Raw genomic sequence first — 21,666 nt, forward strand, 5'->3', positions numbered from 1 at the left:
GCACGTGCCTGCTTGGCCTATTGGTTAATCCTGCCCTGGTTGAGAGTACTATAAGGATATTTTTATTATTTCCAACCAGCAAAAATTTTTTATATTTCTTATCGTTGTAGTAGTTAGTTTTTACTATGTGTTGATAGACTAAGCAGCTGTTATTAGAAACATAGAAATAGACGGCAGATAAGGGCCATGGCCCATCTAGTCTGCCCACCCTAATGACCCTCCCCTACTTAACTCTGTGAAGAGATCCCACGTGACGATCCCATTTCTTCTTAAAATCAGGCACGCTGCTTGCCTCGATCACCTGAAGTGGAAGATTATTCCAGCGATCAACCACTCTTTCGGTGAAAAAAGTATTTCCTGGTGTCACCGTGCAATTTCCCGCCCCTGATTTTCCATGGATGTCCTCTTGTTGCCGTTGGACCTTTGAGAAGGAAGATATCTTCTTCTACCTCGACACGGCCTGTGAGATAATTTGAACGTCTCGATCATGTCTCCCCTCTCTCTGCGTTCCTCGAGTGAGTATAGCCGCAATTTATCCAGCCGTTCCTCGTACGGCACCCAAATTGTAATTAGTACCAATCAAGTGCTAATTAGATCCAATAATTAACTTGTTGGAGCCCATGTAACAAATCTGGAATCAGCACCCAAGTTTGGATGTCCAAATTTAGGTGACCTTTATAGAATACGGGGGGGGGGGGGGTATGGTGTATATTTTATTCCTATCTCCTTACTGAGATGTGCCACAAGGCTCTTATATATATGTTAAACACGTTAAGATTCTTGTGGAAATCTGTGGCATTTTAGAAAGCTGTCGAAGACTTTTTTCTTCGCACAAGCATTTTTTCGCTAGCTGTATAAAGCTCTGGTTCTTACACATAGAGCATTTTTTCTTCAGCAGCCCAATTATTTACATTCTTTAACAATTCCTTATATGCCGACTAGAATTTTGAGACCAATTTGAGACAACAGGTTGGTTCTTCCTTCAGTTAATAGGGCCAGATGAGCGTCAACGAGAAATAAAGCATATTATTTTATTGCCCCGCAATTATGGAATCATTTACCAAGGGAATTGAGGCTAGAAGTAAATATTAAAGCATCTAAAACTATGCCGGAAACTTTTTACTTCCGTGAAGCATTTGGGCAAGATTCAGTTTTTGTCAGAAATAATTCATATATATTAATGGAAACTAGTCTTTCAGTGAGAATCCTGTGATATAGAATTATATAGGAAGTTCAGGGTTTGCATGTGGGGATGAATGTGTATACAGTATACCCTTGCAAATTCGCAGACTCAGTAATTCGCAGTTTTTCCTTCACTTAGCAACCAACTTCTTTTTCTGAACTAATGAACAGGACTGAGCGCCTGTTCCCCCCGAATGTTCGCTCTCCTGTGAATTTGAAGTTTTGAGTGTGACTATCTCCTATTTTTTCCCTCTTTTTTTTTCCCTTTACAACCGTCCTCCCTGCGCCTATCTATCTGATGCTCGTCTCCAGTCGCTCCTCCTTGCATGACGCAGGTGCCTCGCTGCCTCCCATACGCTTGCGCACTTTGAAGTCAAACTCTTCGGACAGTGAGGGATTTGAGCCTATGGAGGGCTCACGTGGTTCCCACAGCGTTTCGCTAAACTGCGTAGGTGTGAAGGAAGAACCGGGGCGTGTGCGCTGTGGAAAGAAGAGTTTTTGGTTTCACGCCAGAGGCTGGTGCAGGGAGGAGGGAGGTGAGGGGACTGAGGTAAAACGGCTATTGTTGCTGTGACCTGAGGGAGCCGTTGGGTCTGTGTTCTGTCTGGTACAGGAGAGAGGGCGGGGCCAGAGCAAGAGAGGAGGAGGGGGGAGGGAATGCCAATTACAGTACTCATCCAATATTTGCGGTTTTCTAACATTGGCGGTCACTCTGAAAACGTGACCCCCTTGAATTTCGTGGGAGTACTGTATATCTTTTGTTTGTATTTGTATAGGTCTGCTCTATTTTAAAATGGAGTACTTTTCTATACACAGTAAAACCTTGGATTGCAAGTAACTTGGTTTGCAAGTGTTTTTCAAAATATTTTATTAAATTTTGAACTAGATATACAAGCAAGGTCTTGCAATACAAGTACATACAGTATACACACATCACAGCTGAGCCGATGGTTCTTCTCTCTCTGATGCTGCAAGAGCGTAATGACTGTTCTAAACGAGCGAGGTCTTGCAATACGAGTACATACAGTATACATGCGTTACATCATCATAACTGAGCCGATGGTTCTTCTCTCTCTGACACTGCAAGAGTGTAGTGACTGTTCTAAACAAGTGAGGTCTTGCAATACGAGTACATACGGTATACATGCGTCACATCATCACAACTGAGCCGATGGTTCTTCTCTCTCTGACGCTGCGGGAGTGTCGTGACTGTTCTAAATGAGCAAAGTCTTGCAATACAAGTACATATAGTATTTTGTATTACAGTTTTGGGGTTGTGGAACGAATCATCTGAGTTTCCATTATTTCTTATGGGGAAATTTGCTTTGATATACGAGTGCTTTGGATTACAAGCATGCTTCTGGAACGAATTATGCTCGCAAACCAAGATTTTACTGTATTAGATAATTGTAAACTGCTTGGACCTGTAAGAACAAGCGGTATAACAAGTTGTAATAAAACATGAAACACTACCAGCCAGTGATGTAGCGAGGGTGAGAAGCACCCAGGGCGGTGGCACCCCTCCCCGCCCCCCCTACCCCCATCCATTCCTTCCCCGCTCCCTCCTGCCGCACACGCACGCCCCCTTCCCTTCCCCTGTACCCCTTTAATATTCCTGGCGTGAGCAGCAACCCCCCCCAACCTGCTGCTCACACCAGCATTGGGCTCTTCCTCTGCTGTCACTTCCTAGCTGCAGGTCCAGGGAGCGACATCAGAGGAAGAGCTGACGCTGGCATGAGCAGCAGGTTGGGGGGGGTTGCTGCTCGCACCAGGAATGTTAAAAGATGTACAGGGGAAGGGGTGCGCGGCAGTCGGGGGTGGGGAAGGAGCAGAGGGGCGGAGAGGAGGACGGGTGCCGGTGCCTGCGCCACCACCAAGATGGCGCCTGAGGCGGACCATCCCCCCTGCCCCCCCTTACTGCTACCAGCCTCAAAAAAAAACAATACAACCAACAGTATAATAGTAACAGAGTAAATGACGGCAGAGAGTGATAGAAATCTGGAACGCTCTTCCGGAGTCTGTCATAGGGGAAAACACCCTCCAGGGATTCAAGACAAAGTTAGACAAGTTCCTGCTGAACCAGAACTTACGCAGGTAAGGCTAGTCTCAGTTAGGGTGCTGGTCTTTGACCAGAGGGCCGCCACATGAGCGGACTGCTGGGCACGATGGACCACTGGTCTGACCCAGCAGCGGTAATTCTTATGTTCTTATGTTCTTAGATAAAGACCCAAATGGTCCATCCAGCCTGCCCAACCTTACGCTCTCTTTAAATTACTGATTTAATTTAAATTTCCCATTTTTTAAAGCTATTTCTGAGCCAGAACCCAAAAATATGGCCGGTACTGTGCTTAGGTTCCATCTACTAAAGTCTCCATCAAAGCTCAATCCAGCCTATCTAAACCAGCCCAGCCGTCGAAGCCCTCCCCAGCCCATCCTCAACCAAATGGGTCCCAACTTCCAACTATCAACACTAGCACCAGCAAAATGACCAGAAACAATGCTACCAAACCAGTGTCTGCATAATCACTACCAGTGGTGTAACTGGTAGAGACAAAGAAGGAAGCAACACTGTGGGCATCTGCAGAGCTAGTACCAGCAGAACCAGCATCACCACCTATTATCACCTACACCAGGGGTAGGCAATTCTGGTCCTCGAGAGCCGGAGCCAGGTCAGGTTTTCAGGATATCCACAATGAATATGTATGAGATGGATTTGCCTGCACTGCCTCCTTGAGATGCAAATCTATCCCATGCATATTTATTGTGGATATCCTGAAAACCTGACCTGGATCCGGCTCTCGAGGACCGGAATTGCCTACCCCTGACCTACACAAACAGCATCACTACTACCGCTCTCTACAGTAGCATCTCCTATAATTGCCCTCTGCATTGATTTCCTGTCCCGTATACAACCTTTTGCATAATCCCCTTCCAAGTTAAAGAGGTCAGTGCAGCCAGCTTGTACAATCTATAAATACAACTGAACTACAAAGATTCCACTGAGAGAAATACAGGGGCTTCAGCAGAAGTGACTGAAATCCAGTCAGGATCGAGACCCTGCAGCTAAAGGAAGCCTTCGTTATACACAAACAACAAAGCGTGTTATATACTCACACCGCTCAGTCCGGACCTGGTCTGTTTTGCTGCCATAGCCCGGCAATCCCAGTTGAAATCCGAGCTCCACGCCCGAGTCACTCTTTCCTGCCTGGCTTCTGTAAGTTACACTGGCTAAAAATACCAGCTTCTCGTGCTAGTGTACCAGGGAGAGCACTGCTCTCGTCAGCTCTTAATGGAATTTGTCCATTTTCTGTCCATTACTGTGCAGGCAGAATAAATTAACACCAAGCTGCCTCCAGGAAACAGGAAACCAATGCCAAATGTAAGAGGTACTTGGAGGTAATGCTCTTAGGTGTCATTTTACTAAGCTTTGGTATAAAGTGGTCTTCATGCACCCTTACGCGGGTTTTTTCACATGCTATGGCCATTTTTAACACACAAGTAAAATGGCTTATTTTTTTATTTTTTTTTTTTTGTATTAATGGCCGTGGCACTAATGTTGCCATCATCAAACAACCATTTTAAAAAAAACTTAACCACATTATCACTTACCATCGCTTAGGGCTCCTTCTACAAAGCCACAGTAGCAATTCCCATGCAGCAAATGTGACGAAGCCCATTCAAGTTTCCAAGTTTATTCATCATTTGATATACCGTTTATCAAACATTCCAAACGGTTTACAATTCAGTTCCTACGGGCTTCGTCGCATTTGTGCTACTGAGGCTTTGTAAAAGGATTCCTTATTTTGTAGGAGGTAAGGGCTCCTGTACTAATTCTGCATTGATCAGTTAGGCCTGGATTCTATAAATGTCGCCGTGATCGTCAGCCGCCCACAGAAGTGGCACCAATTGTGTGTCAGTCTTGTGACAGTTCCGTTTATAGAATCACATTACAGAAATGTAGGCCTGGGTTTTCATGGCCTACATTTCCAGCCGCGACTATGGAGGCACCTACCGATGCCTAAGGGTACTTACGACGTTAGTCGTGCCTATTTTACCCTCAGGTGCTGGTAGGTGCCTCTGCAGTTGCAATTCCGGTGCCGTTTGTGGAGGCATTGTCATTTTTATAAATGAGATTTTAATTGGTTTTAAATTATACAATCAATTATCGCATTTATTAAAGGCAATTAAACTGATTAAAAATGGCGCCATTAGGGCACCTAACTAGCCCCCCCCCCCCCCCCCCTTTTACAAAACTGTAGCACAGTTTTTAGTGCTGGCTGTGGCGATAACAGCTCAAACATTGGAATTCTATGAGCATCGGAGCTGTTACCACCATGGCCTGCGCTAAAAATCGTGCTAAGGTTTTATAAATGGGGTGGTGGGTAGCAGCACTGTTTATAGAATTTGGGTCTTTGTGTGTAGTAATGCAGCTGCGCTAATGGATTAGCATGGAAACGCTCATTCTCTACCCCCAGAAATGCCCCCTCTGTGCGAAAATAAAAATATATATATATTTTTTTTTTTTTTTTGCTTCATTTATGTTTCATTCAAGTTTATTGAGCAACAAGCAAAGAACAAAAGCACAAACTGCAATATAACAATATGTAGCAAATGTACAGATCAGACAGCAATTGGAGAGAGAACATGCTCAAAATTTTCATGAATCCCCAAAACTCCCTCCTCCCAACCACTCCCCCCACCACCACTTCCAACAGGAAACTAGCAAGAGAGGAGTGCCTGTAACTATAAGTATTCAGTGTCTGTAACCATAAGTATCGAGAGACAACTTCGTACTCTAGGGGTCAACGTTGCCCAAAAAGCTCACCAAGTGTGCTTAAATTGACGACCCTGAGAAGAGTCAATATCTTGAAATTGCAATCTTTCCATCTTAAGTAAAGTAAGCATCTGCAGCTGCACTAACGCTCATTCTCTACCCCCAGACATGCCCCCTCTGTGCGAAAAAAAAAAATATTTTTTAGTATGCAGGTGGCATGTGAAGATTAAGAACTTACCGAAGGACGCCCGAGCATGTCCCAAAGTAAGATATTTTAAGCTGTGGTATGCGTGCGCTAGCACTTTCCAGAACTTAGTAAAAGAACCACTTAATGAAAAATTGCCTTCTCCACAGTTAAAATTGTTTGATATTTTAATTGCAATTGCATTAAGGATGATTTTATCTAATTGGAAAAAGAATCATCTTTTAAATGTCCATTTCTGGTAACAAAAACAAAGGGAATCCACCGGTTGAATCCTCAGATAACAGGAGAAACCAAGAAACAAGAGAAACTGTGGAAACAATGATCCTGACACAATAGTTTATTTGAAATCTTCACAAATAGAAACAATGCAGACAAATAATAAATCCCTGTAACACACAGGGTAAATGTGGTATGGATAACGTGACCATACGTCCCTTTTTGAACAGGACCATCCTGTTTTTAGGTAGCCTATCCCGTTGTCCCTAAGCACAGCTTTGGGACGCCAAAATGTCCCATTTTCAGAAAGATTGTCCAATGCGGAAATTTTTCCTATTAATCATTTCTATTATATTCCTCAGAAAAAGCTTGAATCTAACCAGGGTGTGGACCAACTGGTATCAGCTGAAATTAATTTGACAGATTTCTTAGAGGATAGTCAAGATTTGATCCAGACTCTAGTTTTATCATTTTTCCTTCTCTGTAAAAGATTTAAACACCTGTATCAAATTTCCCCTGTCCCTCCCCTGTTCTAGAGCAGTGCCTCTCAAAATGTGTGCCTAGGCAAAGTGGTGTGTCCCAAAGAGATTCCGGGCGTGCCACGAGTGATTCCAGAAATTTACTGTATTTATTTTTTTTAATTTTTTATTAATTTTCTAGTTTTGACAGTGTATTACAATTAATATAACTTTAACAGATTGCATAAAATACACCACATTACACACATTATTAAAGAAAATATCCATTTTCCCCCTCCTCCCAATTATTAATATATTAAATCATATTATTTATTACAATATTATATTTAAATATTTTTTAACTCTTCCAAATACTTTCCCCTCCCCTCCCCCCCACCCTGGATGTGTAAGGAAATCTAAGAAATAAAAGATATATCTCTATTATTGTATGTTAACAAATGCAGTCAATGGGCTCCATACTTTATTAAATGCATTGCTAAGACCCAAGCATTCCGCATTCATTCTTTCATATTTATATGTATTACACACACTTGCCCACCAGAATGTGTAGTTAATTTACTTTATTTTTTAAAATTCCCTTTGTAAGTATACATGACATGTACGTCACATATAGTCATACGAAAATATTAGGACACCCCATGTTTTTTTAGTCTCCATATGTTGAGGAAAGTGAGATCCTGCTTCCATCAACAACATTTTTCTGTTCTTGGATTATTGTAACGTGGTCTTCCTAAGCCTAACAAAGAAAAGTCTTCAAAGACTTCAGTTGATCCAGAATACTGCGACTAGGCTGATCTTTGCAAAAAGTAAATTCGATCATGTTTCTCCGCTTTTGCTAAAACTTCATTGGCTCCCAATTATTTCTAGTCTATTTCAAATGTGCCTGCTTTACATTTGAGACCTGAATACTAACAAACCCGAAAAATGGGAGATGAAATAAAGTTCAAACAAGAAAGTCTCCCAAGCCCCAAGATGGAAACTGAGATAAGAGGGAGAGACCACCTGTAGAAAGGGGAAAGTTAATACCACTCCACCTAAAGTCAATGCTAAAATATGTGTGTGAATTTTTTAGAGAGCCCTCAGTCACACAGCCTTCCTACGGGACCCCCAGAGGTAACGGCTGCCACTGGCTTACACCCAAAAAGGTGTCAACTGTGAAACATCCCCGGGCTCTCTGTGAGTTTTAGTGATAAATAACACAAAGGTGCTAAAGAGTGCAAACAAAATCAAAACACACACGCTACAGGTGGTCTCTATCCCTGATCCAGGGGGGACGAACAAAAAAGTTCAAGTGTCCAATTTCAACCATGTAAAGCCAAAGGAAGGTACTTAGCTTCTCTAAGAAATGCAGCCAGCAAGTCACCAAACGTCCTACGGGACTCCGTTTCGGGGGTGAACACCCCCTTCTTCAGGAACGGCTGACGCTAAGCAGAAGCCTCAGAATCATCGGGCTACAGCAATTTGGCAGTAGTAGAAAATGGCCTTTTAAGACCTTGCATGGCATCTTTCCTTCCTTACTTCCTCTATTTTGGAATTCTACAAGATCTGAGATTACTAGACCTACCGTACTCAAAAACTTAAATTATCTTTTCCTACGCTGAAAGGCGTCATCTATACTGGAAAATGAGGGAAGTCTCTTCCGTTCAAAATTAATGAGCTCTAGAATAATTTTCCTGTCGAGTTGCGTGATCTGAGCTCTCTCCAATTATTCCGAAGACATCTGAAAACTTGGCTTTTTTCTAAATTGTGATCTTCGCTTCCCCCTATATTATCCCTATCCCTATTGTATTGTTTTTAATTTTCTGTAAACCGTGCTGAGCTCTATCTTTATAGAGAAGATGCGGTATATAAGCCTAAGTTTTAGTTTAGTTTAGAAATGTTCACATATCGATATCAAATCTTTTTTTATATTTATCTCTGGAAAAGAAAGTGATGTATTTGGAGGTAAACAACAAAATTTTTCCTTGATTTACTTATGAAGCAAAAGATATCCACAAAAATGTGTATTCTAACTGAGGAATAAATTAGGACACCCTACACCCTAATAACTAGTGTTACCCCCTTTGGCTGAAATAACTGCAGTGAGACGCTCCTTGTAGCCATCTACAAGTCCCTGACATCGGTCTGAGGAAAGTTTGTGCCCACTCCTCAATGCAGAATTCTTTCAGCTGTGAGATGTTCCAGGGGTTTCTTGCATGTACAGCCCGTTTCAAATCACCCCACAGCCTCTCAATGGGATTAAGATCAGGGCTTTGACTTGGCCACTCCAGGACTCTCCATGTCTTAGGGCTCCTTTTACAAAGCCGCGCTAGGGCCTTAACGCGAGGAATAGTGCACGCTAAATTGCCCCGTGCGCTAGCCGCTAACGCCTGCTTTCGAGCAGGTGGTAGATTTTCGGCTAGCGCACACTATAGCGCATGCTACTCTAATGCGTGCGCTAAAACGCTTATCACACCTTCGTAAAAGGAGCCCTTAGTTTTCAGCCAGTCCTTGGTGGATTTACTAGAATGTTTTGGGTCGTTGTCGCGTTGCAGAGTCCAGTTCCGCTTCCGCTTTACAGATAGTCTCACAGGTTCCTCAAGAACCCGCTGATACACGGTAGAACTCATAGTGGATTCTATGATGGTAAGCTGGCGAGGTCCTGCTGCATCAAAGCATCCCCAAACCATGACACTTCCACCTCCCATGCTTCACAGTTGGTATGAGGTTCTTTTCCTAGAATGCTGAATTTGGTGTATGCCAAACTTGTTCTCTTTTCTGATGTCCAAATAATTCAATTTTAGACTCATTTGTCCATAGAACACTATTCCAGAAGGCCTAGTGTTTGTCTACGTTCTTTCTGGCAAACTTCAGTCTGGCCTTGATGTTTCTATTAGAGAGGAAAGGATTCCTCCTTGCACACCTCCCATGCAAGTTATATTTGTGCAGTCTCTTTCTGATTGTAGAGGCATGCACTCTCACATCAACAGGAGCAAGAGCCTGCTGCAGGTCCCGTAATGACATTTTAGGGTTTTTGGAGACTTCTTTTAGCTTATTGCAGTCTGCTCTGGGGGGTCAACTTGCTTGGACGGCCAGACCTGGGCATGTTGGCAGTTATTTGGAAAGTCCTCCACTTGTACACTATTTTCTAGACTGTGGAATGGTTAATGTCAAATTCTTTTGAGATCTTTTTAAATCCCTTTCCAGACTTATAAGCTGCTACAATCTTCTTTCTGAAGGTCTCAGACAGCTTTTTTGATCTCACCATGGTGTTCACTCTCACCGCAGCAGTCATGAGCACACCAAACTAAATGTCTGAGGTTTAAGTAGGGCAAATCTCCTTCAAAATGCTGAGTAATGACATTCTAATCATGTGAACCTGATGTGATACACCTGTGTGTGATTTGTAACACTTTAAGTGGGAGGATATTGGGGATGTCGTAATTTATTCCTCAGTTAGAATGCACATTTTTGTGGATATCTTTTGTTTCATGAGTAAATCAAATAAATTTTTGTTGTTTACCTGCAATGACATCACTTTCTTTTCCAGAGATAAATTAAAAAAAAAAAAGATTTGACATGGATATGTGAACATTTCTTAAGAAAGAACTGAATATTTCATGGAGTGTCCTAATTTTTTCACATGACTGTATGCAAGAGTCTGTCAATGTTATGAGCATCTGTGTGTGTAAAGATACAAATGTCCAGACAAGCATCATTCTTTGAAGTGATTGCTCCTTGAAGACTAACAGCAAGTTTAGTTTTATTTATATTTTAATGCAGTAATTATCCTAATTTGAGCAACAAGACAATCAAGGCTTTGTTACCGTCTGAATCTTCTTATTTTTGTGAACTTGGATTTTCAGGTCTGACAGAAATTAAATTGAAAATAAAAGAACGATTGCAGATAGTGGATGATGAAATGCGTGCTTGCTTGTCGACTATCGAGCTGAATTTTGGGTTAATTTGGACTCAATAACAAGCACATCCCTTGCATTTCTATTCTATCTACTTTAGTTTCATCATTGTTCCAATTACCCATACATAGCTTAAAGAACTTTAAATAACTCTCAAATTTAATTATTTGTTGTGTTTGCAGTTTTATAATTTCAATTATAAAGTGCCATAAAAAAAATTTGCTCCATTTAGTGTGCCAGCTTCAGCATCTATGAGACAAACATGTTTTTTTTTTTGGTTGCATAGAAGTTTTTGGACCCCTGTTAGATTACAAAAGTTAGATAGTTCAAAATCTAATAGATGCTGGCACTGTCATTTGGATGTAGGGACACTGGATCATCTAATTTTCTACTGTCCCTTGATACTTAAATTTTGAAGATTTATTTGGGGTCAAATTAATACGATCTTGGAAGTTCCATTATCATTGTCATATGATATAGTCATGTTTGGAATATCTTTATTGCTCAAGAGTTCGATTAAGGAAAACCAGAACAAATTACTTCTTATCATGACGGGAGTTGCTATGCAACTTATTACGAAAAATTGGAAATCTTGGGATAACTTAAATTATAGTTTTTGGTGGGAAACTTTATGCCAAATATATAAGTTTGAATATATGAATTCGTTACAACTGGGTCACCATAGTAAATTCAAGGAGATTTGGGGTCCCTTAATAAAATTTTGTAAGAATTAATTATTAAGCATTATTATTATATGGTGCCATCGATTCATGTTAAGTATTATTATTTCCCTTTGAGTCATGAAAAGATTGCTGTGCGCATCCAGGGGGGCAGGTGTGAGGGTTTGGGGGGTGTTAAGTACTTATATATTATTTGATTGTTTGGTGTGCTATCTTTTATATTATTTGCTTGTTAACCTATTGCACTATATATTGGATTTCAAAAATGAATAAAGAAGTTAAAAAAAAAAAGAGACACTGCTGTTGAATATACAAAGTCAGGTCTTCTAGTCTCTTATATGTTTTTTTTGCGAAAGCTCCATACCATTTTCATTGCCTTTCTCTGGACCCGCTTTGAGTCTTTTTACATCCTTAGCAAAATACGGCCACCATAACTTTTACACTTCCCCCTCCGTATTCGCGGTTTCCATATCTATGGTTTCAATTATTCACGATTTTCTGTCCAAAAAAATCACTTTTATTTTTTGGGCTATTTTAAGCCCTGTGAGCACCCCCCCCCCCCCCCCTTAAGCCTTACCTGGTGGTCTAGCAGGTTTTCGGGCAGGGAGCGATATTCCAAGCTACCTGCCCCGTGCAGATCGCTCACATGGAAATGGCTCGAGAGACTACCGGAGCTCAAGGCAGCCATTTCCTGTGAGCGATCTGCACGGGGCAGGAGCGTGGGAAGATTGCTCCTGCTTGAAAACCCGCTGGACCACCAGGTAAGGCTTAAGGGGGGGTTTCAGGGCTTAAAATAGCCGAGGGACGCGGGGGTTAGGCGCAGAACCCTCGCGAATATGGAGGGGGAAGTGTAGTACTTTCAAGTTACAAATATTTTCAGTTTTTTCAGATGTACCTTTTTTTTTTTAATTTTAAAATAAAACTTTTTGCCAAGTCTTACTGATGCAGGTCCTGTGTCTCATATGTCTGAGCTGCTAGAACTGCATGCAGTAGATAAGAACAGGCAGAGAGGAACACAAAGGGTGACCCCCCCCCCCTTTGCTCAGTGTCCCTCCTCCCTCAGTGTGATAACAGCTCTAAATGAGGGTCTGCTGGATAGCCTGACAACTTCTCTCAGAAACTGAAAGTTTCATATCTGCACGGATCAAAGAGTTTAGGGATCTTCTTATTTTCAAAAATCCAGATGAGTTTGGAATTGTGCTGAATTGACCTCAGCCTGGCCCAAAATGTTTGCACTGTTGCTAGGAGATTTTCAACAACCATGAACCAGAGAGTAAGGACTGGGTCTGGTGTTTCCACTAGGTGAAATAAGCGGTTGCCTAGAGCAGTCCTTGTGGCACATATTCACAATGAATATACATGAGATGGATATGCACACAATGCCTCCTTGGTGTGCAGATCTATCTTGTGCATATTCATTATGAATACCCTGAAAACCTGAATGGCTGGGTGCGCCCCGAGGACTTGACTGAGAAACACTGGCTTAGAGTACCAAGATTTACAAAGAGCAGGCAGCCCAGGTAAAGTATTACATTCCTCCAACCAATCAGTGGCTGGTGGAACAGCAGGAAAGAGCAGGCAAGCCGGCGCCTAAACAAGAAAGCACTGGGCCTCAGCATGTGTGTGCACTGAAGGCCGGCTGTGCCCTCACCCACTCTGATGCAGACTTCCTGCTAGGGAGTGGGCAAGGGCACAGCGGCCTTCAGCATGTGCCTGCACCGAGAACCTTTGTTTCCTTGCTTAGCTGCCAGCTTGCCTGCTTGTTCCCACTGTTCCACTCACCATGACCACAGTGACAAGCCACAGGAAAGAAAAAGGGGAGATGCTGGACCACTAGGTAAGAGGGACACAGGATAACGGAAAGAGAAGACATTGCCAGTCTATGGAAGGGAGAGAGCAGGAAGGAGCAGTGAGATGTTGGGTTGCAGGGGAAAGGGTTTGAGAGGCACAAGATTTTGCTTAGGCACCTAATATCCTTACACAGTCCTGGTAAGGACTACGGTGTCAAATATTTTGCTTAGATTAGACTTTATTAAGTTGAGGTACTGTTTCCTTTGCCTATAAGTAGCTAAGATCCAGCAGTAGCTGTATAGCGGCCTTCAAGGGCCAGAGGCCTAGTTCTGTTAGGATGTCTTCCAGTTAAAAATATAATCCCTTCTTTCCTTTGGTCTTCTCCCACCCCATCATAGCTCCTCTCTCCTTCAACCCCAGAACAAAGCTCTAGACCCCTCTACTTACCTCTTTACCCCAGTGCACAGCAAGGTCTTCAGGAGCAGAGTGCTGTGCTGTTCATGGGGGAGGAAAGACATCTTGACTGGTAAGTTGAATACTGTTAACAATATTTGGGAATGATATGTGGTTATTAATGTTGACAGGATGGAGACTTGACAAGCAGCATATAAAAATGGATAACTGGAACCACAAGAAGCGATGGGTGCAGCTCTGTTAGGCAGCCTGGATGGACCATGAGGGTCTTTATCTGCCGTCATTTACTAAGTTACTGTGTTAATACCCAATCGTTCCTGTCCCCCAGTGCTGAAGTTTAAAATGGTAGAGGGAATCATGCCCAGTGTCTCATGTCAACATAAAATATTTACTCTTCTTTCTCATGGGTGGGGTTGAGGGGCCTAAGAAACTAGTAAGACCTGAGACAGGAACAGCAGGTAAATACAAAATGGCAGACTGGGAGGTTCAAGGCGGTCCTTTTCTATCAATATTTTCTGTGTTTCTCTGTGTCTTTCATTGAGCTCTAATACATGAAGCAGAGAAGTACAAGGGTGAAAACGTTATTTATCTGAATTTATATTATAGCTGTGTAGATCACAATACATACGCAGTACAAGCATACAAATCTAATTTAAAAAAAAAAAATACCACAAAAGAATGTAAACAATAATCACAAAAATGGACAGTAAACTTAAAACGAGAAGCAACAGACCGAAAGAGCCTATGCCTGCTTCAAGTCACACTGAATAGAGGTCAGCCTCAGGGCCACCTGAGTAACAGCACGAAAAGCTTCTGTTTCATTAAGATCATTCCAATCCCAGTCCTGAAATGTGACATCTGTGCCTGAAATGTCTCCCCCATGAATCTGTGTTAAAGACTGACAGTGGCAGGTTTGCGTAAAGGGATCTGATTCATAGTCTGGTCCATCTATTGACTGGACTTGATAAAATATGATCCTCTCGAAAGAGTGAAAGCATGGTCTCTAGAGAAGCGTTAACACCTGTTCTCACCCCGCAGGGGAATCATTTTCCCTTCATAATCCTCCGGTCTAGCTGCACCAGCATTTGGTGGAGGTTGTGGGCTCTAAGGAGTAGGCATGAGATGGTGCAAGAAATGAAATTCACAGAAACGACATAGTCGGCTGGGTCTCCATCTGCGGCCTCACACAGTTATCAATCCTGTGCACTTCTTGGAAGTGGGTGCGGTCCCTAGATTATCAGAACTGCACAGTGCTCAGAGACACAGCCTTATAGCAGCCATGTAAACACTACCATTCCTTCGTTTCTATCCCTGCCACCTCAGGTCTCTTCAGCCAGCTAGCTGCGATTCTGTAAACGGCGCCTAAGTGTGACTGACAGTGATGGAACAAAAGCGCGCGAGATATCAGCGCGCCAACATTGAAGCGCAGACAATTCGGCGCAAGACACCAGCGCGCCGCAGAAAAACTTACTTTTAAAGAGCTCCGACGGGGGTCTCGCGCTGTCGTTGGGGGGGGTGTGCAATCCCCCACATTATAGAGAAAACTGAACTTTTTCCTAAACAATCAGAAAAAGTTCAGTTTTCTCTATAATGTGGGGGGTTGCACTGAATTGTCTGCGCTCCAATGTCGGCGCGCAAATGAATATGAACCGTGACTGACACATGGCTGGCACCTATTTTATTAGGCACCATTTATAGAATCTGGACCTGAGTGTATTTCCAATATAGAGGGGTGCCATATATTCTTGATACATCAAGTATGAACAGATCTTTACACAAATATTCATACATACACACAGTGGCATAGTAAGGAGGGGAGGCAAGGGGGGTGGTTCGCCCCAGGCGCCATGTTGGTAGGGGCGCCGCCGACACCCCTCTTCCTCTCCTACCCCACCTCTTCCCATTCCTCCCCTCCATGCACAAGCTCCCCTTCCCCCATACCTCTAGTTGAAGAAGTTGTTCACGGCAGTCAACAACGTGCTCTTTGCAACCGGTGATGGGACTAAAGAGCGCCAGACAATCACGCGCAGACAAATGAGCAGAGACAAATGTATGCAGGACGTCAGCACGCTGGATTATAAGTTAAATTTAAAGCGATCCGAGGGTGTGTGTGGGGAGGAACCCCCCCCAGTTTACTTAGAATTGTTGGTGCTGCCATTTGATGGGGGTGGGGGGAACCCCCCACACTTACAGAGGAAACTGTAATTTTTCCCTAAAGCAGGGAAAAATTACACTTTCTTCTGTAATGGTGGGGTTACCCCCCTGAACCCCCAACGGCAGCATCAACATTTTCACGTAAACTGGGGGGTTCTCCCCCAACCCCCCCCCTCAGAGCGCTTTAAATTTAACTTTTAATCCGGCGCACATTTGTCTCAGTTCATTTGTCCGCACACGATTGCCCCACGCGCTTTCATCTATGAACCTCGCAACCCTGTCAGCTCTCCTGCTGATATCACTTCTGGGAGAGCCGACAGGGTCGCAAGGAGCACGTTGTGGACCGCTGCGAGCAACAACTTCAACTAGAGGCACAGGGAAAGGGAAGGGGGATCGTGTGCGGCAGGTGGGATTGGGGAAGGAGCAGGGGTGGAGATGAGGGCGGGGAAGGGGGGGCGCCTCTCATTCTCGCTGCACACAGCACATACAAATAGGTAGATTCCATCGTGTTACCTAAGATACATGTACATATGCTACTTGCTCACAGCTGCCTCAGGGAGGGCTTCATCATCTCTACAGTGGTGGAAAAAACAGAGTTACATGGGTCAGATGTTCTGCTCGGATAGGGGTGGATACTTTTCATAAAAACATTCACACACACACATAAAGAGTACACGTAAATACACATCATATGCAACTTTATAAACAAAAGCATCTATAGCAGCTCCCAAACCCTTCAAAATTACAAAGGACACAGTTTGGAAACAGAACAGATGGAGGAGCCTCTTGTCCCAATCTTCTTTTTAGTGCACACGAATGGATTTTTCTAGATGGCACCCTCTCAGGAAGTTGTTGATCTGTCTCTCAGTCAACAAACATGTGATGAGCATTTTGCAGTTAAGAAGGTTCAGCGCTCCAGGCGGTGGGGTGGGGGGAGGGGAAGGTATTTGGGTTTGCTAAAGGTATTTATCTATAATATTGCAATAATACATGCATATGCAGTGTAATAGTTTTGTAAGGAAGGGAGGGAGAAAAGGATTGGTAATGTATTAATTTTGTGTATTTTAAGTGCGTTATGTATAATGCTCCTGTTTAATATAGTTGTATTGCACTGTCAAAATTTGAAAATCAATAAAGAATTTTTAAAAAAAAGAAGGTTCAGAGCTACGAATTCACTTTATCCTTGCGCAGGGCAGAAAAATATGACCACGTGTCTTCTCCTTAACCCTTCTACATGTGACCTGCTAGCTGCTGGCACAGCTGCAAGATCAGAGAGGCTGGTTAGCTTTTTCCCTTCTTTCAGTTATCAAATAAACCCAGATCACCCTCGCTTGGCAGATAAGGAATGGAAGAACCTTCCAACTCTCCATTTGGAGAGTGTTCGCCGGTCAGCAGGTGCTGCATGCTTACTGAAACTTCTTAGAAAGGTGCAAGCCCAAAGCCAGCCTAAAACTTAATTACCCTCCAACAGCTAAAAAGCAAGCCTTATTCTCTACAGTGTAAGAGTGATAGTTGGGATTCAGTACCTCAAAGTAACACCGCAGCACTCATTCAAGCCACTAGTGCATTCCACTGAGACCTGCAGGGCTCAAATTGCACACACTAGATAATACTGCTATTACTAGGGTTGACGGACGTCGGGATTTCCCCGGAAATGTCCTTTTCGAGAACACGTCTGGCGGTCCAGACAGTTTTTCAAAACCCAGCACTTTGTCCGTGTTTTGAAAAGCTTCCCGCCGAAATTGCGTCGGGAAGGGGCGTCCTCGCATGCACGGATTCCATCTGGGGGCGGGGCTGGGGGGATGGTCCATGGGTCCGGATTTTTCTTCGGGAAAATCTGGTAACCCTAAATATTACTACTACTATTTATCATTTCTATAGCGCTGAAAGGCATACACAGCGCTGTACATTTAACATGCTCAGAAGACCTTACAATCTAATTTGGGCAGACAGGACATATAAGGGTTGGGGAGTTTCTTGCAGAGAGAATGATAGGGTGGACATAGGTAGTTTTATGGTGAGTGGGATTTAGGAGTTGAACGCAGCCTTGAAAAAGTGGGCCTTTAGCTTGGGTTTGAATACTGCTAGAGAAGGAGCCTGACCTATTGACTCAGATAGTCTGTTCCATGCATCTGGTGCAGCAAGATAGAAGGGATGGAGTGTGGAATTTGCAGTAGAAGAGAAGGGTATGGATAGGAGGGACTTGCCCGATGAACAGAGTTCATGGGGGGGAGAATAGGGGGAAATAAGTGTGGATAGATATTGAAGAGTGAGTGCACTTGTAAGTCAGTAAGAAGAGTTTGAACTGTATTCAGAAATTGATGGGGAGCCAGTGAAGTGACTTGAAGAGAGGTGTAATGTGAGTATGGTGGCTCTCGCAGAATATACAGTAAGTCGTGCAGCAGAATTTTGCACAGATTGAAGGGCACCGAGACGGTTGAGCAGAAGACCTGAGAGCAGCAAGTTGCAGTAACCTAAGCAAGAGGTGATGAGAGCGTGGATAACGGTTTTGGTAGTGTGCTCGGACAGCAGAGGTCAGAATTGGGTAATATTATAGAGGAAGAAGTGACAGGCTTCAGTAGTTAGTTGGATCTGAATGGAGAAAGAGGAGTCAAAGATGACTCCGAGGTTGCAGGCTGACGAGACATGAAGGAGGAGAGTGTTGTCCATAGAAATAGAGAATGGGGGGTGGGAGGGGAGAGGTAGGTTTAGGTAAGACATGGTGGTAAAACATCCAGGTGGCAATGTCAGATAGGCAGGCTGAGACCTGGGCCTGGATTCCTGTAGAGATATCTGGTGTGGAGAGGTAGATCTGGGAGTCATCAGCACAGAGGTGATACTGAAAAGCTGTGGGAGGAGATCAGTGCACCGAGGGAGTGGGTATAGATGGAGAAAAGGAGAGGTCCTTAAAAATTATTATAGCTTGCAGATCCTTTGCTACCAAACAGATCTAGTAGGACATCAGGCTGCCCAGTGGTACAAATTAATTTCTCAATTCTTAAATAAAAATCCAAAAAATAGTCTTAGAGACATTTGGAGCATCGAGATAAAACAGTACATTTGTGTATCTTGATGGCCACGAATTTGGACTTAGAGGTTGAAATGTACAGCATCAGCATCTATGAGACAAACCTGGTTATTTTTATTACATAGGATTTTTTGGACCCCAGTTAGATTACGAAAAATAGATAATTCTAAGTCTAATAGATGCTAATAGGGGAATGCTAATAGGGACTCTTGATCATATGTTATATTTTTGTCCACTGATACTTAATTTCTGGAGGTCAATTTGGGGACAGATAAAAATTATTCTTGAATCATCTATTCCTTTATCTTATGAAACCATAATTTGTGGTACGTTGTTACAGGTAAAGCCTGTTTTGGATAAATACAAGAGCTGTCTTTTATTGATCATGACAGGAATAGCCATCCAAATAATCACAAGGAACTGGAAATGTTATATGACAGACTTAACTACACATTCTGGTGGGCAAGTGTGTGTAATACATAGAAATATGAAAGAATGAATGCGGAATGCTTGGGTCTTAGCAATACATTTAATAAAGTATGGAGCAAATTGACTGCATTTGTTAACATACAATAATAGAGATATATCTTTTATTTCTTAGATTTCCTAACACATCCAGGGTGGGGGGAGGGGAAAGTATTTGGAAGAGTTTAAAAATATTTAAATATAATATTGTAATAAATAATATTATTTAATATATTAATAATTGGGAGGAGGGGGAAATGGATGTTTTCTTTAATAATGTGTGTAATATGGTGCATTTTATGCAATCTGTTAAAGTTATATTAATTGTAATACACTGTCAAAGCTTGAAAATTAATAAAGAATTAAAAAAATAAAAAAGGAGAGGTCCTAAGAGACTTTAGGTACACTGATTGGGAACGGGATAGCAGTGGAAGAGGATCTCCCATTGCAAACACTTAATGCGATGGGAGAGACAGGATGAAAACCAGGAGGAAGCAGAACCATGGAATCTCAGCAAGGACAGTGTATCGAGGAGTATGTGGTGATCAAGAAGGATGAGGATAGAGTAGAGGCCATTGGATCTGGCCTGGAACAGGTCATTAGAGACTTTAGCAAGAGCAGTTTCTGTGGAATGGAGTGGACGAATACACTGTAGAAAAGCAAGAGATATTTTCCTTCAACATTCTACAGGTCACCATGCTATGACCGGAGAGTTTTAGTAAGTGGTGTTACCTTTTTAAAGAACTAACATATACGAAACATACAGATAGACAAAACAAGCTCATCTAGAATGCAATGTAAACCATTTGGCTGAACCACAGAAAAACAGTAGATCAAATGCACGACCCATGACTCAATCACATCTCTCTGCCCCTTCTCTAGTTCCCCTGGATTGGTTCTCCTAAAATCTTTGTGACAAATTTAAATATATATACAGTATATACATTTTTTTATTACCTCCTTAGTTGATGAACCCACTATTTGTATTTCAAATGGCCCAACCTAATTCTGGCAGTGAGTGGCTTGCCAGCGCTGAAGGTAGTGGTAGGACAGAAGCTATGTGCTGTGATGGGTCCAGGGCTCCTGGCCTGCTCTGAGGCTTCAGGCAAATAGTGGCAGTGATAGGTACAATAGAGGAGCTGTGGTGGATCACAGCACAAAACCAAAGGTACAAGTGACCTGTGATTCAGAGACAGGAAATGTGTAATAACATAAGAATTGCCCTACTGGGACAGACTGAAGGTCCATCAAGCCCAGTATCCTGTTTCCAACAGTGGCCAACCCAGGTCCCAAGTACCTGGCAGAAACCCAAATAGTAGCAACATTCTAGAACAGAGATTGTGATGTCATAAAGTCTCATTCCACTAGTGCCTAAGAGCCAACCTCATCAGTGATGTCACAATGGCTTCATTATCCTATACTTGGCTCACATAAGAACATAAGAATTGCCATACTGGGACAGACCGAAGGTCCATCAAGCCCAGTATCCTGTTTCCAACAGTGGCCAACCCAGGTCCCAAGTACCTGGCAGAAACCCAAATAGTAGCAACATTCTAGAACAGAGATTGTGATGTCATAAAGTCTCATTCCACTAGTGCCTAAGAGCAAACCTCATCAGTGATGTCACAATGGCTTCATTATCCTATACTTGGCTCACATAAGAACATAAGAATTGCCATACTGGGACAGACCGAAGGTCCATCAAGCCCAGTATCCTGTTTCCAACAGTGGCCAACCCAGGTCCCAAGTACCTGGCCGAAACCAAAGAGTTGCAACATTCCACAGCAAAGACTGTGATGTCATGAAGCCTCATTCTACCAGTGCCTAAGAGCAAGACTCATCAGTGTTGTCCCAATGGCTTGACTGCCCTATACTTGGCTCACATAAGAATTGCCATATTGGGACAGACCACAGGTCCATCAAGCCTAGTATCCTGTTTCCAACAGTAGCCAACCCAGGTCCAAGTACCCTAGCTAGATCTCAAGTGTGACCCTGTGGAAGTCAGCCCAATGCTTCTGCACCTCTGACCTTTTCACAATACAGCAGTGCTGTGAATAATGATTGTGTGACACAATAGCATGAGGAATGAAGACCACAAAATAGCTTTCCCTGGTCTGCATGTGCCCCTTGTAGCAACTGCTTCACTTAGACCAGTCTGCTGCCCTTGCGCCGAAGGATTTAAAAAAAAAAAAAAGACATGGCAGAAGGGCTAGGAATTCACTGAATCCCCTGATGACACACCATTGGTCCCAAAGTAGTCAAGCTGCATCAGTGTTTTTTTTGTTTTTTGCTTCCCTTGGGAAAATCAGTGGGATTGAAGAGGTTCACCCCAGCTCAGCGAGTTAGCACAGTACACTGTGGTGAGGGTCTGATCTCCCTATT

The 21,666-nt window shown here is 43.0% G+C and overlaps 1 protein-coding gene across 8 annotated transcripts in view; it reads right to left on the minus strand.

Moving 5' to 3' along the window:
* ANK1 (ankyrin 1) overlaps positions 1-21,666 on the minus strand; it is a 355,025-nt gene that overhangs the window by 326,607 nt on the left and 6,752 nt on the right. Inside the window, exon 2 of one of the 8 annotated variants that reach the window (XM_033948948.1) lies at positions 13,671-13,761. The exons of the other annotated variants lie outside the window; for them this stretch is intronic. The gene's annotated coding sequence lies outside the window, so the exon portion shown is untranslated. The remainder of the gene's footprint in view (positions 1-13,670; positions 13,762-21,666) is intronic. 8 annotated transcript variants of the gene reach the window in all.

Source organism: Geotrypetes seraphini, chromosome 6 (genome assembly GCF_902459505.1).
Source record: "Geotrypetes seraphini chromosome 6, aGeoSer1.1, whole genome shotgun sequence".
NCBI classification, from domain to species: Eukaryota; Metazoa; Chordata; class Amphibia; order Gymnophiona; family Dermophiidae; genus Geotrypetes; species Geotrypetes seraphini.